Source organism: Lagenorhynchus albirostris, chromosome X (assembly GCF_949774975.1).
Source record: "Lagenorhynchus albirostris chromosome X, mLagAlb1.1, whole genome shotgun sequence".
Taxonomy (NCBI): Eukaryota; Metazoa; Chordata; class Mammalia; order Artiodactyla; family Delphinidae; genus Lagenorhynchus; species Lagenorhynchus albirostris.
Genome location: NC_083116.1, coordinates 4465731 through 4478600, shown reverse-complemented (window position 1 = coordinate 4478600; position 12870 = coordinate 4465731). Strand labels below are relative to the sequence as shown.

The 12870-nt window shown below is 55.0% G+C and overlaps 1 long non-coding RNA gene across 2 annotated transcripts in view; it reads left to right on the top strand.

Moving 5' to 3' along the window:
- Nucleotides 1-8565, top strand: part of LOC132513722 (uncharacterized) — a 30259-nt gene extending 21694 nt beyond the window's left edge. For both annotated transcript variants that reach the window (XR_009538523.1, XR_009538522.1), the window contains exons 2-6: nt 2744-2951; nt 5366-5411; nt 7187-7366; nt 7476-7545; nt 8310-8565. This is a non-coding gene — a long non-coding RNA (uncharacterized LOC132513722). The remainder of the gene's footprint in view (nt 1-2743; nt 2952-5365; nt 5412-7186; nt 7367-7475; nt 7546-8309) is intronic.
- Nucleotides 8566-12870: the final 4305 nt, after the last annotated feature.

Here is a 12870-nt window from a genome sequence, read left to right as displayed (position 1 = left end):
GGGTCCTCAGCTGCCGGCCCCGGGGGGCCCAGGGCTCCTGCCAGGCTGGCCTCTCTCTGCTCTCACGCCTCCATCCTCATGCTTGCCCTGGGGGCGCCTCACGCCCGCAAGCCTGTCCTCTGCCCCGCGGCTGCCACTCCCGCTGGCCCTCTGTGGATGGCCAGGTGGGAGCCCGAGGGGAGGAGAGGCCGCCTCTGCAGGCTGTGTCACCGTGTCCTGCTCCGCCTTGCGGGGACAGGAACCCAGCCGTCTCTGTGCCGCGGGGCGGGCACCCCTGGGAAAGCCCATCAGCCAGCACCAGGACCAAAGCGGGGCCAGGGCGCGGCTTCTGAGACGCATCCTGCCCCTTTAGGGACGGTGTGCTCGGCCGATGCCACCTGCAGCAGGTGACCAGAGTTGCCCAGACCCGGCCGACAGAGTCTCCGAGGAGAAAAACCCCACCGGGCCCCAGTGTTAGACCAGCTACTGCTGGCGATGGGGCTGCCTGCCGAAGCTTCCGGAGCCCACGGGCACCTGGGGAGGCCCTGCCGAGGCCCTGGCCCGGGACACGGGGACCGCGTGGTGGCCCTGACTTGCAGGTGACTTGCAGGCCCCTGTGGGCCTGGTCTTCCCACCTGTCAGCAGCTTGCGGGGGCGGGGTGGCTGGCCGACCGGAAGGGCCCTGCCTGTCCCTCCCATAGGCCCCCGGGGACCGAGACCAGCCTGCTCAGGGCTCCAGGTGCGCCAGGGCCTGTCCCCTGGGCCACCCTGGGTCGGCTCCGGCTGCCTGCTGCCCCGGGACGGGAGGCCACGCCAGCCTCGCGCCCCTCTGTGTCCCCCTGCCCCGGTCCCATCACAGCTCTAGGGGCGGGGTGCTCGCTCCCACCATGGCGGTGATGAAGAGTACTACCCCCAGTTTCTCCTCCCACCAGGTGACACCAGTCTGGGTGTCTGGTGTCAGAGAGCCCAGGGAAGCCAAGGCCCTTCCAGACCACCCCACGTGGGCTCCTGGGGCTGAGTGTTGGGCCTCGGGCAGATGGCGTCCTTGGCTTGGGTGGTAGCTCATTGCTTTCTGCCCCTTGTTCATTTTATAAAATATTTATATTTTAACCCTCCGGGGACAACTGTGGTTCTCTGGATAAAAAAAAAAAAGTTGGTGTGTGTCCAGCCCTGAAAGTAAGAAATACTCAGTAGTCACAGACCTCACCAAGACTGCCAGGGGTCAGAGGCTGTGAGGTTGCAGCCCTGAGATGCCCTGGGAGTGGCTGCCGGGGACACGGACATCACCATCACCACGCCCACACCCCTCCGCGTGCAGGGTCCGCTTTCTCAGATGTGAATTGGGGCTGTAGGTGGTAAGGATCAATACAAGCAAAGGACAGAAAAAGCCTGCGGAAAATGTGGCAGGCAATCGAGAAAGGGTTTCACACCTGGGAAGAGGGAGACTCCTCTCCCACCTCTACCCCGCAGCCGCAGAAGTTGCTGGAGACCCCACAAGGAGCGCAGTGGCCAGGTTGGGGCCAGAGCTGGGGCCCAGAGTTCCTTCCAGCTATTCAGGAAGGTGGCATTCGAGGTTCGCAAGCCCCCTCCCCCTTTGCCCAGGCCCTGTAAGCATCCGAGGAGAGCCCTGCACCCCGCCTCTGAGCAGGTGCAGACCGCCCCGGCCCAGCTGCCTCTGTGCGCAGCTGCGAAGCCAAGGCCGACTGGGTCTCTGGGCCTTAGAGGCCCCTGTGGTGCAGGTGTGGGAAGGGGGATTGAAAGGGCCTCTCGTTGAGGGAGGACCATTGCAGCTCAGATCCACCCTGATTCTGCCACTACCTGGCAGAGGGGCTGACAGGTGGGAGTGAGCCTCCCGAGGGGCAGGCTGGGGACGGGCGGTAGGCTCGGGGCTGTCATCAAATGTCTGAACCTAGTCTTCTGAAGCAAACGGAGAAACTTCCTAATATAATATTAAAGCTGTTTCCACTGTGAGCTGTTTGCATCTCAGGTGCCCTTGTATTTAGTCTGCTACAGCGGCGAGGTTTGGGGACGCTTATCAGTAAGCATTTTAGCAACTTTCCACACCTCCTTGTGGTTTGGGGAGCAAGGGCTGCCATCCGGGCCACTTCCTAATGGGAGACAGTTTCAGGACAGGTGTAGACACCTCACAACTTCGCTGGAGAAAAGTCCCCAGATCTGGTGCTCCTCCCAGGAGATCTCTTTGCCTTGCTAATGAGACCCGGCAACAGCGAATTTCAGTTCCTGACAGACAGGTGACAGAGGCTCCGAAAAGCCGCCCCAGCCCTGGGTTACCCTGGCCGTCAGGCCCTGGCGCCCGTCTGAGAGCGCTCAGTTTAGCTCAATTAACATCTCAAACCCACAGTTTAGGGCGAAATCTACATACTACGTAATCTAAAAGCAAACATTTGCCTTTGATAGCTCTAATTTATGCACACAATTTGCTTACTGTTGGCGTCTAAATTATTATTTTTTCGAATTGCTTCGCGGCAGAAAATCAAAGCCTGCTGAGTTATTGGGTTTTTTTTTTAATCACACTCGACAACACTCGACAATTTTTTTAATCACACTCGACAATTTTTTTTAATCACACTCGACAATTTTCGTGTGTGTGTGTGTGTGTGTGTGTGTGTGTGTGTTTACATAAAACATCTAATTAATTCATGCAGTCTGGAAACTTTATGTTTAAACCTTTCATGCTCAGAAAACAAACTGAATGAAAATGGAGCTAATTTGTATAGAAGCTTCTTTTTTCTTGTCTCCTCAGATACATCAGCAAACACGTGGTGAGAACAGGAAGACTGCGAGACAAGAAAATGAATGAAACTCCAATCCGCAATGTATTCAAGGAGTTTTACTGCCCTAGGAAAAGGTTCATATTCCAAGAAAGAAGTTGAGGAGGGCCACCTTTCTTCCTGCAGCCTTAATTTCAGAAAGTGTTTCTCTGAGAGGCCCCTTCGGCCCAGCATGGTTGGGTGAGAGCCCTGCAGCCAGGCGGCCCCAGTCCCAGGTCCCAGGCGCCGCAGAACAAGTGCTTCCTGCACCAGGTGTCCCTTCTCCTTGCCGGAACCTCCTGCCAACCTTTCTCCTTAGCATCCCTGCCTTGACAGACCAGACCACTGAGCCAGGACAGGGCTTGTCTGTGCCCCTCGGTTGGCCCCGTGAAGAAGCCAGGAGACAATCTGAGAGGTGCCTGACTCCAGATCCTTGGCTTTTGGCTTCTGTGGCCCAAGGGAAACCCCTCAGACGTCAGTCTTTTGGGTTTTTTTCAGTCTTGAGCTGCCTCGGAGGGCGCATCTTCATCTTTATAGACACATCTCAATTTGGCAAGCTTTGCCGCCCTTCCCTTCCTCCTGAGCCCCAGCTCTGTCAGTCCCACTCCCAGCCTTGGCCCGGGACTCAGATCCCAAGAGACAAAGAGGCTATTTAGGTGCAGATATCCCTAATGAATGAAGAAAGGAGAGTCACTGGTCTAAGCCATTTCTCCGCCGCCAGCACAGCAGCCCAGGGGCCTGCAAGGGATGCATGTGCTCAAAAGCCTGCCTTTGGAATCCCTCCTGGAACCGGCATCTGTAAGGAAGAACTGACGAATTATTACCCTGGGCAGAGCGCAAAGACGCCTCCAGACAGGATATGGGGAAAGGTCCGGGGAACAGGCTTATTTGACTAGACTCTGCTCAACAGACAGATTATAAATCGGCCTTGTCACCAGGGGACTGAGGGTGAGAAAGTGGCGGAATGGGACTGGAGGCTCCTTGGACATTTCCTGACTGCCTGTTCTCTGCTGGCGGGTGTCCGCAGAAGGGCCGCTCGCAAAGCCCTGTCACCACCATGGCTACCACTGCCGGCCCCATGCTCCACCTTTAGCTAAGAGTGGCTGGTCAGGGTCCAGGTCGATTAGAAGCTGCACTGGACTTGAAGTCTTGATACTTTTCCAGTCTGGCTTAGAAAAAGGCTGTGGTGGAAAGGAAGATTCCCAGGGCTGGGCTTCAATTGCTCATCTGCCGTTCTCACCTCTTCTCCAGTATCAAAACGTTTTGCAGAGTCCACATGACAGCAGCTAGCAATACTTTTATCATCTATCAAGGAACAGAAAAGGCCAGTCTTACAGATACGGAAGGCACATCTGTCTGTAGACAGCGCCTGGGGTACACACGGATCTGTGAACTCCCAGCGGTCACGCCTCCACTCACTCAGCCAACGATGACCGAGGACTCAGGCATGGTCTTTGAGAAAGTCAGTATCACTGGCCTGAAATCAAGGTGCCCGCAGGGTCTCGCTCCCGCTTAAGGCTCTAGGGGAGGAGCCTCCCTTGCCTCCTCCAGCTCCTGGGGGCTCCAGGCGTTTCTTGGTTCTTGGTCGTGTCACTCCAATCTCTGCTTCTGTCTTCATGTGGCCTTCTCTGCATTTCTCCCCTTCTTAGGACACTTGTCGTTGGATTTAGGGCCCACCCAGATGAATCAGGATGATCTGATCTTGAAATCCTTAAGTTGATGACATCTGCAAAGACCCTGGTTCCTAATAAGGTCACATTCGCAGGTTCCAGAGGGACACATCTTTGGGGGCCACCATGCAACACCCTACAGTATGAACATTGGCCATATTGGGAAGCACGCATGGTCTTCAAGACCTTTTCCAGTGCTAAGTCTCCCCAGAGTTTGCTGCCACTGCTGTGGCGCTCGACCAGGCCCTCCTGCTTCCGGACTGGTGTGTAGCCGGCAATCTGTATGTCACCGGAATTCTAGTGTGTTAGATTCTGGGAACCTGCCTTTCCTCTGAGTTGGTTATTTTTCTCTCCCAGCCAGAAAACTTCTCTGGGGAAAAAAAAAAAAAAAAAAAAAAAAAGGAGAAGAGAGAGAAGGAAAAGAAAAACGTCCCATGCAAAGGGAATATATATATATTCTTCCATTTGGCCATTAGAGTTGCTTTCTCCAAGGCCAGCTCGGCTCCAGCCTTTTGCTCAAAAGCCTTTGACGGCTCCCTGGTGCCGGTGAGATGCTATTTGAGCTGCTCAGTCCGGCCCTCAATGTTCCCCACGTGGACCCCAGCCTACGTCTGCAGCCAGTCTCTCCCCACTACCTCCCATCCTCACACACATCCCTAACCCAGCCTGGCCCCTTTTCCCCCAGAATCCCCTGCCCTCTTCTGCTCCCAGGAAGTATCCTGCTTCTTCGCCTAGGATACTTTCCCACACCTGCCCACCTTCTTTCCATCTTGCCAGGCTCAGTTCCAACCTGACCACTTCCTAGAAGTCTTCCTGGCCTCGAAGAGCTGACGATGACTCTCTCTCTCTCTCTCTCTGCTCTAGTCCCTTCCTGAGGGTCCATATCAAGATTATGATCAGCCTTGTGGTTCACTCACCTAACCAGGAATCTCTTTCTCCCTCTAGGGGATGGAGTTGAACTTGCCCTTGGGTCCCTGACACCTCGCACACGGTAAGCTATGCAATGGATTCTTGTTGAATGGAATTGAGGGTGATGTATGCATCTAATTGCTTCCTCCAGTGCTTAGCTGGTAAGGAAATTAACCAATTCCAAGAGGGAAAAAAAAGGTAGGAAAACCAGCTGAGAGAGAGATGGGATCCAGAGACGTCCAGGATAGCAGATGGCGTCCACGGAGCCTGAGTCCTGCCCGGGCCTCTCCTGTCGCCCCGAGTCCAGAGTCCCTCAGGCGCCCCCATTGCCTACTCTTTGAAGGCCCGCAGGTGTCTTGGCCCAGGGACTTGGGGCTCATTCTGTTGACACCTCAGATGAATGCGGAGGTTGTTGAGATTGCCTCAGTCTTTGCCAGTGTCCCCAAAGTCCTCTTCCTGTGCCCTCCTTGCTTCGAGCCAAGGTCAAACCTCTTCCTTCCAGCTCTTCTGGCTTTTGGGAAAGTAAGGCCCCCAGGCCCATGGCTAGATGTCCTACCCAAACCCCAACTAAACAGCACTCCTGGAGTCTGTGCCTAGAACCTCCCTTCTCAGGATGCACTGCCCCCCGGGCAGCCATCGCGAGCTGCTCCCGTGCACACCCGCCGGCTCAGGGACCTGCCGTCTGTGTCCACAGCTTCTTCTCGGTGCCTCAGGCTCTGCACACCTGCTCCCTTGGGGACATCAGCTCAAGGACTCCATCCTGCCATCACTATGGTGTGGGGGGAAGATGGACCATGAACTCTGACGTCAGCCCTGGGCTTGCATCCCAGATATGCACTTTCCTAGTCTGTGACCTGCTCTGAGCCTAAGTTCCCATGAATTCATTCATTCACCTACTCAGTAAAACAACAACAAACTGTCGTGGTCCTAACGCGGGTTGGAAAATAATTTCCAGACACAACACAGAATGTAAAGAAGATAGAAATTATTAGAGGAAAGGGTCGCTGCCAGAAGAGTGGGCCGACTTCCTAGTAGTCTAGGAGAGTCAAGCCTGAACATGTGCTATTGATCAGTTTTTATAGCCAGGAAACAAAGGAATGGTCCGAGGTGAAAATTTCATTTACTGCTTGGTCGAGGCACATATACCTTCCTTCTATAGGGTGGGAGTGGGACAGGGCAGATGCCTTTCCTTAACTGGGACAGGTCCCGTGGCCCAGGTGGGCTCAGGAATTTCGTAACCATCGCAACACGGCAGGGAGGGCGATTAAGAGTCTGGTAGGGGGTGTAACGCTGAAACTTTTTCAGGCAGGGTTGTCCTTTGTCCTTGAAGCACTTTGCGGAGCACCTACTGGGTGCCAGGCCTACTATGTGCTAGTAACCATTGGGGTACAGTGATGAAAAGGACAGAATCCCTGCCCTCAAGGAGCTCACCATCCTGATCTCGTGAGGCACTAGCCACGTGAATAATCATAATAGAAGGAGACCAAGGTTATAATGTTGCGGTCCCGTTCTGTGACTACTGAGCTCCTAGCAATGTCCCCCTCTGAAGCATTATATTATAAAACACAGCAAAGGGCTAGGGGCTAAAGAATTCTGGACTTGTGATAAAAATCCATTTTTCCTGCAAGAATTTCAATCAGAGAGATGTTTTTTACATTGCTGTGGGTGTATCTGGCTCTCGCAAGCTAAGGTAATCAGCTGCTTCAAATGGACGGAACAGACGTGAATACCACGGAGCCCTTTCTGAACAGCACAGAAAGGCAAAGTCAGGCTTCTCAAAGACCCCAAAACGATGCATCCTCAATTTTAAGATGGTGTGAGTGATAAGATGCAAATAATTGAATAACAATTTTGCAGGAAGAAGCAACACTGCATTGAGTTGCCCATGGATAATGACAGCATGGCAACATTGACATGTGAGAAAGCAGAAAGTTCGAGCTTCCAGAAACTCGCTCAGCAGCCTACTCCCAGCCGCCCGAGGCCTGCGGCACAGCCAGCCACACTGCCAGCACAGCCCACTTCACCCATCAGTCACAGGTGACACTTCCTCCCCCTCCCCCTCCCCCCATAGCCCTAGCTCCCAACTCTGGTCCTGTCATTACCAAGAGCCAGCTTCAGATTCTAGTGATGCTTTTCTGTCCCACAGGAGTCCCGGCAGGAGGAGTCCTAGGCCTGGACCACAGCGGTACCTGACACATGGCAGCGGGAAAGTGATGGTAAGAGAGATAAAGTGATGGTAAGAGCACTGGATAGACGGGATTGGCCGTTGCGAGGCTATGGAGAGAAAAGGGGCCGGGGGAGTCAGGGGAGGGCCCAGGTTTCTGGCCAATGACTGAGACATGGGCCCCAGGAGAGAAAAACAGGTGTCAGGTGGACCCCAGGGCTGGACCCCAGGGCTGGATCCACCAGAGGGTCCCGCTCTCCGATTTCTCGTGAGGCCATCTCTGTACTGCTTGGGGAGGGACCAGGAAGACTCAGGGTCGCTTTCCCAGGTCAGAAATGCATCCTTCCTCTCCTGAACGCACGGTTCATGATCGTAGCGGGCAGTTCACGCAGGCTGCAGGCTGGGCCGTCAGCAGCCTTGCAAACGGCCCCCCAGCCTCACCCTTCACGTGGGCAGGTCTGCAGTCCCACTGCTGGGGTGCCCACCCTGGTCCCCCCCTCCCTGTGCACTGGGGCCGAGGGGAGTGCCTGCTTTGTAAGGTTGAGGTAGCGATAAAATGAGATCGTGCTCTGGCATCTGAGCCGCGCCTGCTGGGGCCCTGATAGATGCTACGCACGTGTTAGCTTCGCTGCTGCTGGGGGGCCGTCTCCCTCCTTCTCGCTCATTCCTCGCCCTGATACTGTTGCTATGGTCCGTCTGCTGGTTTCCTGCGGCTGCTCTGACAAAATCACCACAAACTTGGTGGCTTTAAACCACAGAAATGTATCCATTTATACAGAAATGTATGTACAGACGTACGTGTTTCTTCTCTCACAGTTCTGGAGGCCGGAGTCTGGAATCACGGTGTCAGCAGGGCCACGCCACCTCTGAAAGCTCCAGCAGTGCCTCTCCCAGCTTCTGGGGACCCAGGTGCTCCTTGGCTTGTGGTTACATCACACTCCTCTCTGCCTCTGTGTTCACACGACCTCCTTCCCTGTGTGGCTCGAAACTTCCTCTGCCTCTGTCGTATAAGAACCCCTGTTACTGGATGTAGCGCCCACCCGGATTATCCAGAGTATCCCGTCTCGAGATTCTTAACTTCATGCACCTGCAGAGACCCTTTTGCAAATAAAGTCACATTCATAGGTTCCCAGTGGACCCATCTTTGGGTGAGGCAGCACCGTTTAACACACTACAGCTGAATGTTAAGATTTCTCATCATTCCCAAGACCACAGGCCACACCACTCGCATTTTCCCTGGGCTGGGCCCCTGGAGGACGCTCACAGAGCTAAGTGCCCACAGCCATGGAGGCAAGGCCGCAGTTTGTATCAGCTCTCCAGAGCTCAAGGGGAAAGGGGCCCTGGAGATCAGATCACCCAAGCCGTCACCAGCCTGGCAGAGGAAAGGGAGGCCCCCAGAGGACGCCCTCCCACTTACTTTGTGTGACCGGCCTGCGCTTGCTGCTGGGACAGTGTTAAGTAAAGCCCTAGGGCCCAGACTTTGCTCAGGGATGCAAATGGGCTCTCCCATCGCCCCCGAGGACTGCAGACACACGCCAGCTGGGTTCCAGCCTTAACTACCCCGTCTGTCACTTTAGGCCACTTGAAAGAGGTAAACTGGCAGCAGTGAGCCTGATGTGAAGCCAACACAGCCGAAGGCAGTGGAAGCTTTTAGCAACCTGCAAAGGGCCCCGCAGGAGGCCCTGATGGAGATGCCAACTGCCCTACCGCTGCGGGGCCTGGGGGGCCTGGGGGCCGGTGGGGCTGACCTGGGGCTGACCTGAGTCCCGCTTAGATGGGAAGCACTGAGGCCTCCACGTTGGGAAAAACAAGGACTAGCGAGGAAAAGAGGGCGGGGAGGGCGGAGGTGGAGGGGCTGCTCAGGCAGAACTCAGTCCCCTCGCATATTTCTAAGAACGCAGTGATGGAACAGAGCCAGAGAAAGACCATGCCTTTCACCAAAGGGGGAGGGGACAACCCAGTGACCAATTTCGGTGATTAGCTGCAAGAAGAGGGCCCTTTATTCCGGGCGTGTGTATGCCTTTTAATTTCCTCTTGTGGGCTCCTGAGGGGCCCGGTAACCGTGCAATTGGTATTCCTGGCCAGCCTCGGCAGATGCGGGCACTCGCTCCGAGAAGGCTCTGCCGGCTTCCCGATTAACTGCGTCGTACAACCTGCCAGGGGCGGGCGGGCGGGCAGCAGCGGGGCCATGTCGCAACGGGGCCAGGCTGGTCTCCTCTGGCCGGTGAGAGGCGGGAGCGGCGAGGTCCGAGTGGACCTTGGCGCCGTCCCTGCTTGGTGCGAAACATAATAAAACCTTACTGTCGGTGACTAGGGGACTTGGCTCCCTCAGGCAATTGAAAGCACAGAAGTTACAAAGCAGCCAACTGGGGTGGGGGTGGTGATCTGTATCACAAGAAGACCCTTGGGGCTTCCCTGGTGGCGCAGTGGTTGAAAGTCCGCCTGCCGATGCAGGGGATGCGGGTTCGTGCCCCGGTCCGGCTGGGCCCGTGAGCCATGGCCGCTGAGCCTGCACGTCCGGAGCCTGTGCTCCGCAACGGGAGAGGCCACAGCGGTGAGAGGCCCTTGGCTTCGTAAGAGGAGTTCTCCTGCAGCTGCTATCCATGGTGCCCCAGGGGTGTTAAGGATTCGATTTAGAAAACAGTGACTCGCCCCCAGCTCTTGCACAGCAACTCTGCCTTGTAAAACCAGCACTTCTGGACTGACTTTGGACCAGCCTCCCAGCCCCGAGATGTGCGGTATTGCCAAAGACCCCAGCTGTCCTTGTACTAGCTCACACACGGAGCCCTGGCAATTTCTCAGAAACAGATGTGGCTCCTTCCCAGGCTGGCACCTGGCTTCGGAGGTGAACGCAGTGGCCAAGTGCCGGGGCCCAGGAACGGAGGGACGTTGCGGGGAGTGGGGTGGGCAAGACCCGAGTTTCCGTCCTGCTGGGCCCCCAGCAAGTTGCGGGGCCTGTTCCCTCTTTGGGCCCTTAGTGTCCACGTGCAGAGAACAAGGGAGTCTTGACGCACTTCCGGTTTCACCATTCCAGGAGCTCCACCCATGGGCTGGCGGAGTGACCCTGGAGATGCCCTTGACCTACCTATGAAGTGGGATAGGGACATTGCCCTGAATCATGCCCAGAATGATGGCGACGGTATATGTTTGCGAAAGTACTTTAGAAATTGTGCCTTTTACAGAGCGGCGGTGGCCCGCGTCCCTGTAAAAAGAGCATCTTAAAAGTCACCTCTTTCTCATCTGAGGGCTCAGGTGGTCTGAAACCTGTTCAGTGGGTGCCTGTGCTCCAGGTGGGGAGTTTTTCCAGGGATCGGCTTCCAATGAACGCTCGATGCAAGTAAACCCTTTCCCCTACATTGTGACATTTCGAGAAAAGTAGGTTCCCAAAATGCAAAGTTCGTGCTTCACAGAATTTAACTGGCCCGAAGCTTGGAATACAGTGGGAGCTTATGTAAATGACTAGGAAGTGCCCATTAGATACAGAGTTTTGAAATTAAAACTAATTTTTCGAACTTGCCCAGGGTCCGTGAAGGGAGGGGGGCGCGGGCCGGGAGCAGTCCCTGCGTAACTTGGTGGTGGAAGCCTAGATCTTTGCCCCCATCCCACCTTCCACCCTAGCCATTGCTCAAATTGAGGGGAAGTTTGTAGACTTCGTAAGGATCCAAAGTGGTTTCTAAACGTTCTGAACTCCAAGCTCCAACCAGAGAATTGTTCTAAGAGCTGGGAAGTTTGAGGGACTTAAAATGAACCAGGACAAAAGGCAGCAGAGGTAGGAGAGAGAAAGAAAGAGAGAGAGGGAGGGAGGGAGGGAGAGAGAGAGAGGCTGAGAGGGAGGGAGATGGGAGGGGAGAGAAGAGAACGAATGCCAGCATTTCCTGGTGCGTTTAATTTTCACATCACGAAGCACCCGGAGGCAGGCAACCATGATACCGCCTACTGGGGCCACAGGGAGGGACCTCTGGGCAGGGAGGATGTGGAACTCATTCCTTCCTGCCCCAGCCAGATCTGCCTGCTGCTGTTTGGATGCAAAGGACGACGGAAGAGCCCGTGAAAGTTACCAAGGGTCTCCTCTCTCCAACGGAGATGAGCGCTGCCCCACACTCCCCTCCCGGACAGTACTCACCTCAGTGCCAGGAGCCTGGAGTCAGACAGAGGCTGCCTCGGGTCCACAGGGGCACCGAGGAGTCAGGGAAGGAGTCGGTGACAGAATCCGGACATCACCGATCCAGGCTCAGTCAGCAGGATCCTCATCCGGTCAGCGATGGACTGACTGTCCTTGCCTCTCCAGCCAAGGACAGGCCGCAGCCTCCATGCTCCTAGTCGACGAGCCTCAAGTAAGGGACTTCGAGCCGGTGGCTCCCAGCAGCTTCCTGCTCCTGAAGCATCATCTTCTTTTCCTGAAGTCTTCCCATCCTGCAGCCCCCACCCATGCAGGCCCTGGGGAGGCTTCTGCCTCTGTCTAGGTGATGAGAAGACTGATTTCTGTCCCAGTTTGGCCACTAGTCAATTCTATTAGTTTCCTATGACTGCTGAAACAAATCACCACCAAGTTAGTGGCTTAAAACAACTCTCTTATAGTTAAATCTCTCAACTGACTCACTTATACTTTTGGAAGGTGGAAGCCCAAAGTCACTTTCACTTGGCTAAAGTCAAGGTGTCAGCAGAGCTGGTTGCCTTTGGAAGCTCTGAGGGGAGGATCTCTTTCCTGGTCCTTTCCAGCTTCCACTGGACGCCTGCGTTCCTTGGCTTGTGACCCCTTCCTCCATCTTCAAAGGGCATCCCTCCAATCTCTGCTTCGGGCATCACGTTGCCTGGTCCTCTTTTGTCTGTGTCAAGTCTCCCTCTGCCTCTCTCTTATACCGACACTTGTGATGGCATTTAGGGCCCATCCAGAAAATCCAGGCTAATCTCTCCTTCTTGAGATCCCTAATTTAATCACATCTGTGAGGTCCCTTTGCACAGGTTCTAGGCACTATAGGGCATGAACATCTTTGGGGCCAGGATTCAGTCTCCCGCACCAGGTATCTGTCTTTGGACGACTAAGTCGCCTCACTTCTCTGAACCTTAATTTCCTTATTTGTACAGAAGCTATGAGGCTCCCCCTCTTCACCACTTGGGCTTAATGGGCGTTTCCAGGGAGACAATAGATGTCGTGGCATTTTGTAAACTGTCGAGTGAAAACCAGCATGAGTGCTTAGGCCAGGTCTTGTTTCCCTTCCTAAAAAGCTGAGGTCCCCTCAGTTTAGTCACCCACAGCCCAGGAACTCTGCCTTCACAACCCTCTCCAGGCATGTCTCGATAAATGTTCTTGAAGTTGCACTTGTTCCCAAGCCGGCTTTGATCCCAGGCACTGGCAAGTGATCATTTCAATTGGCCA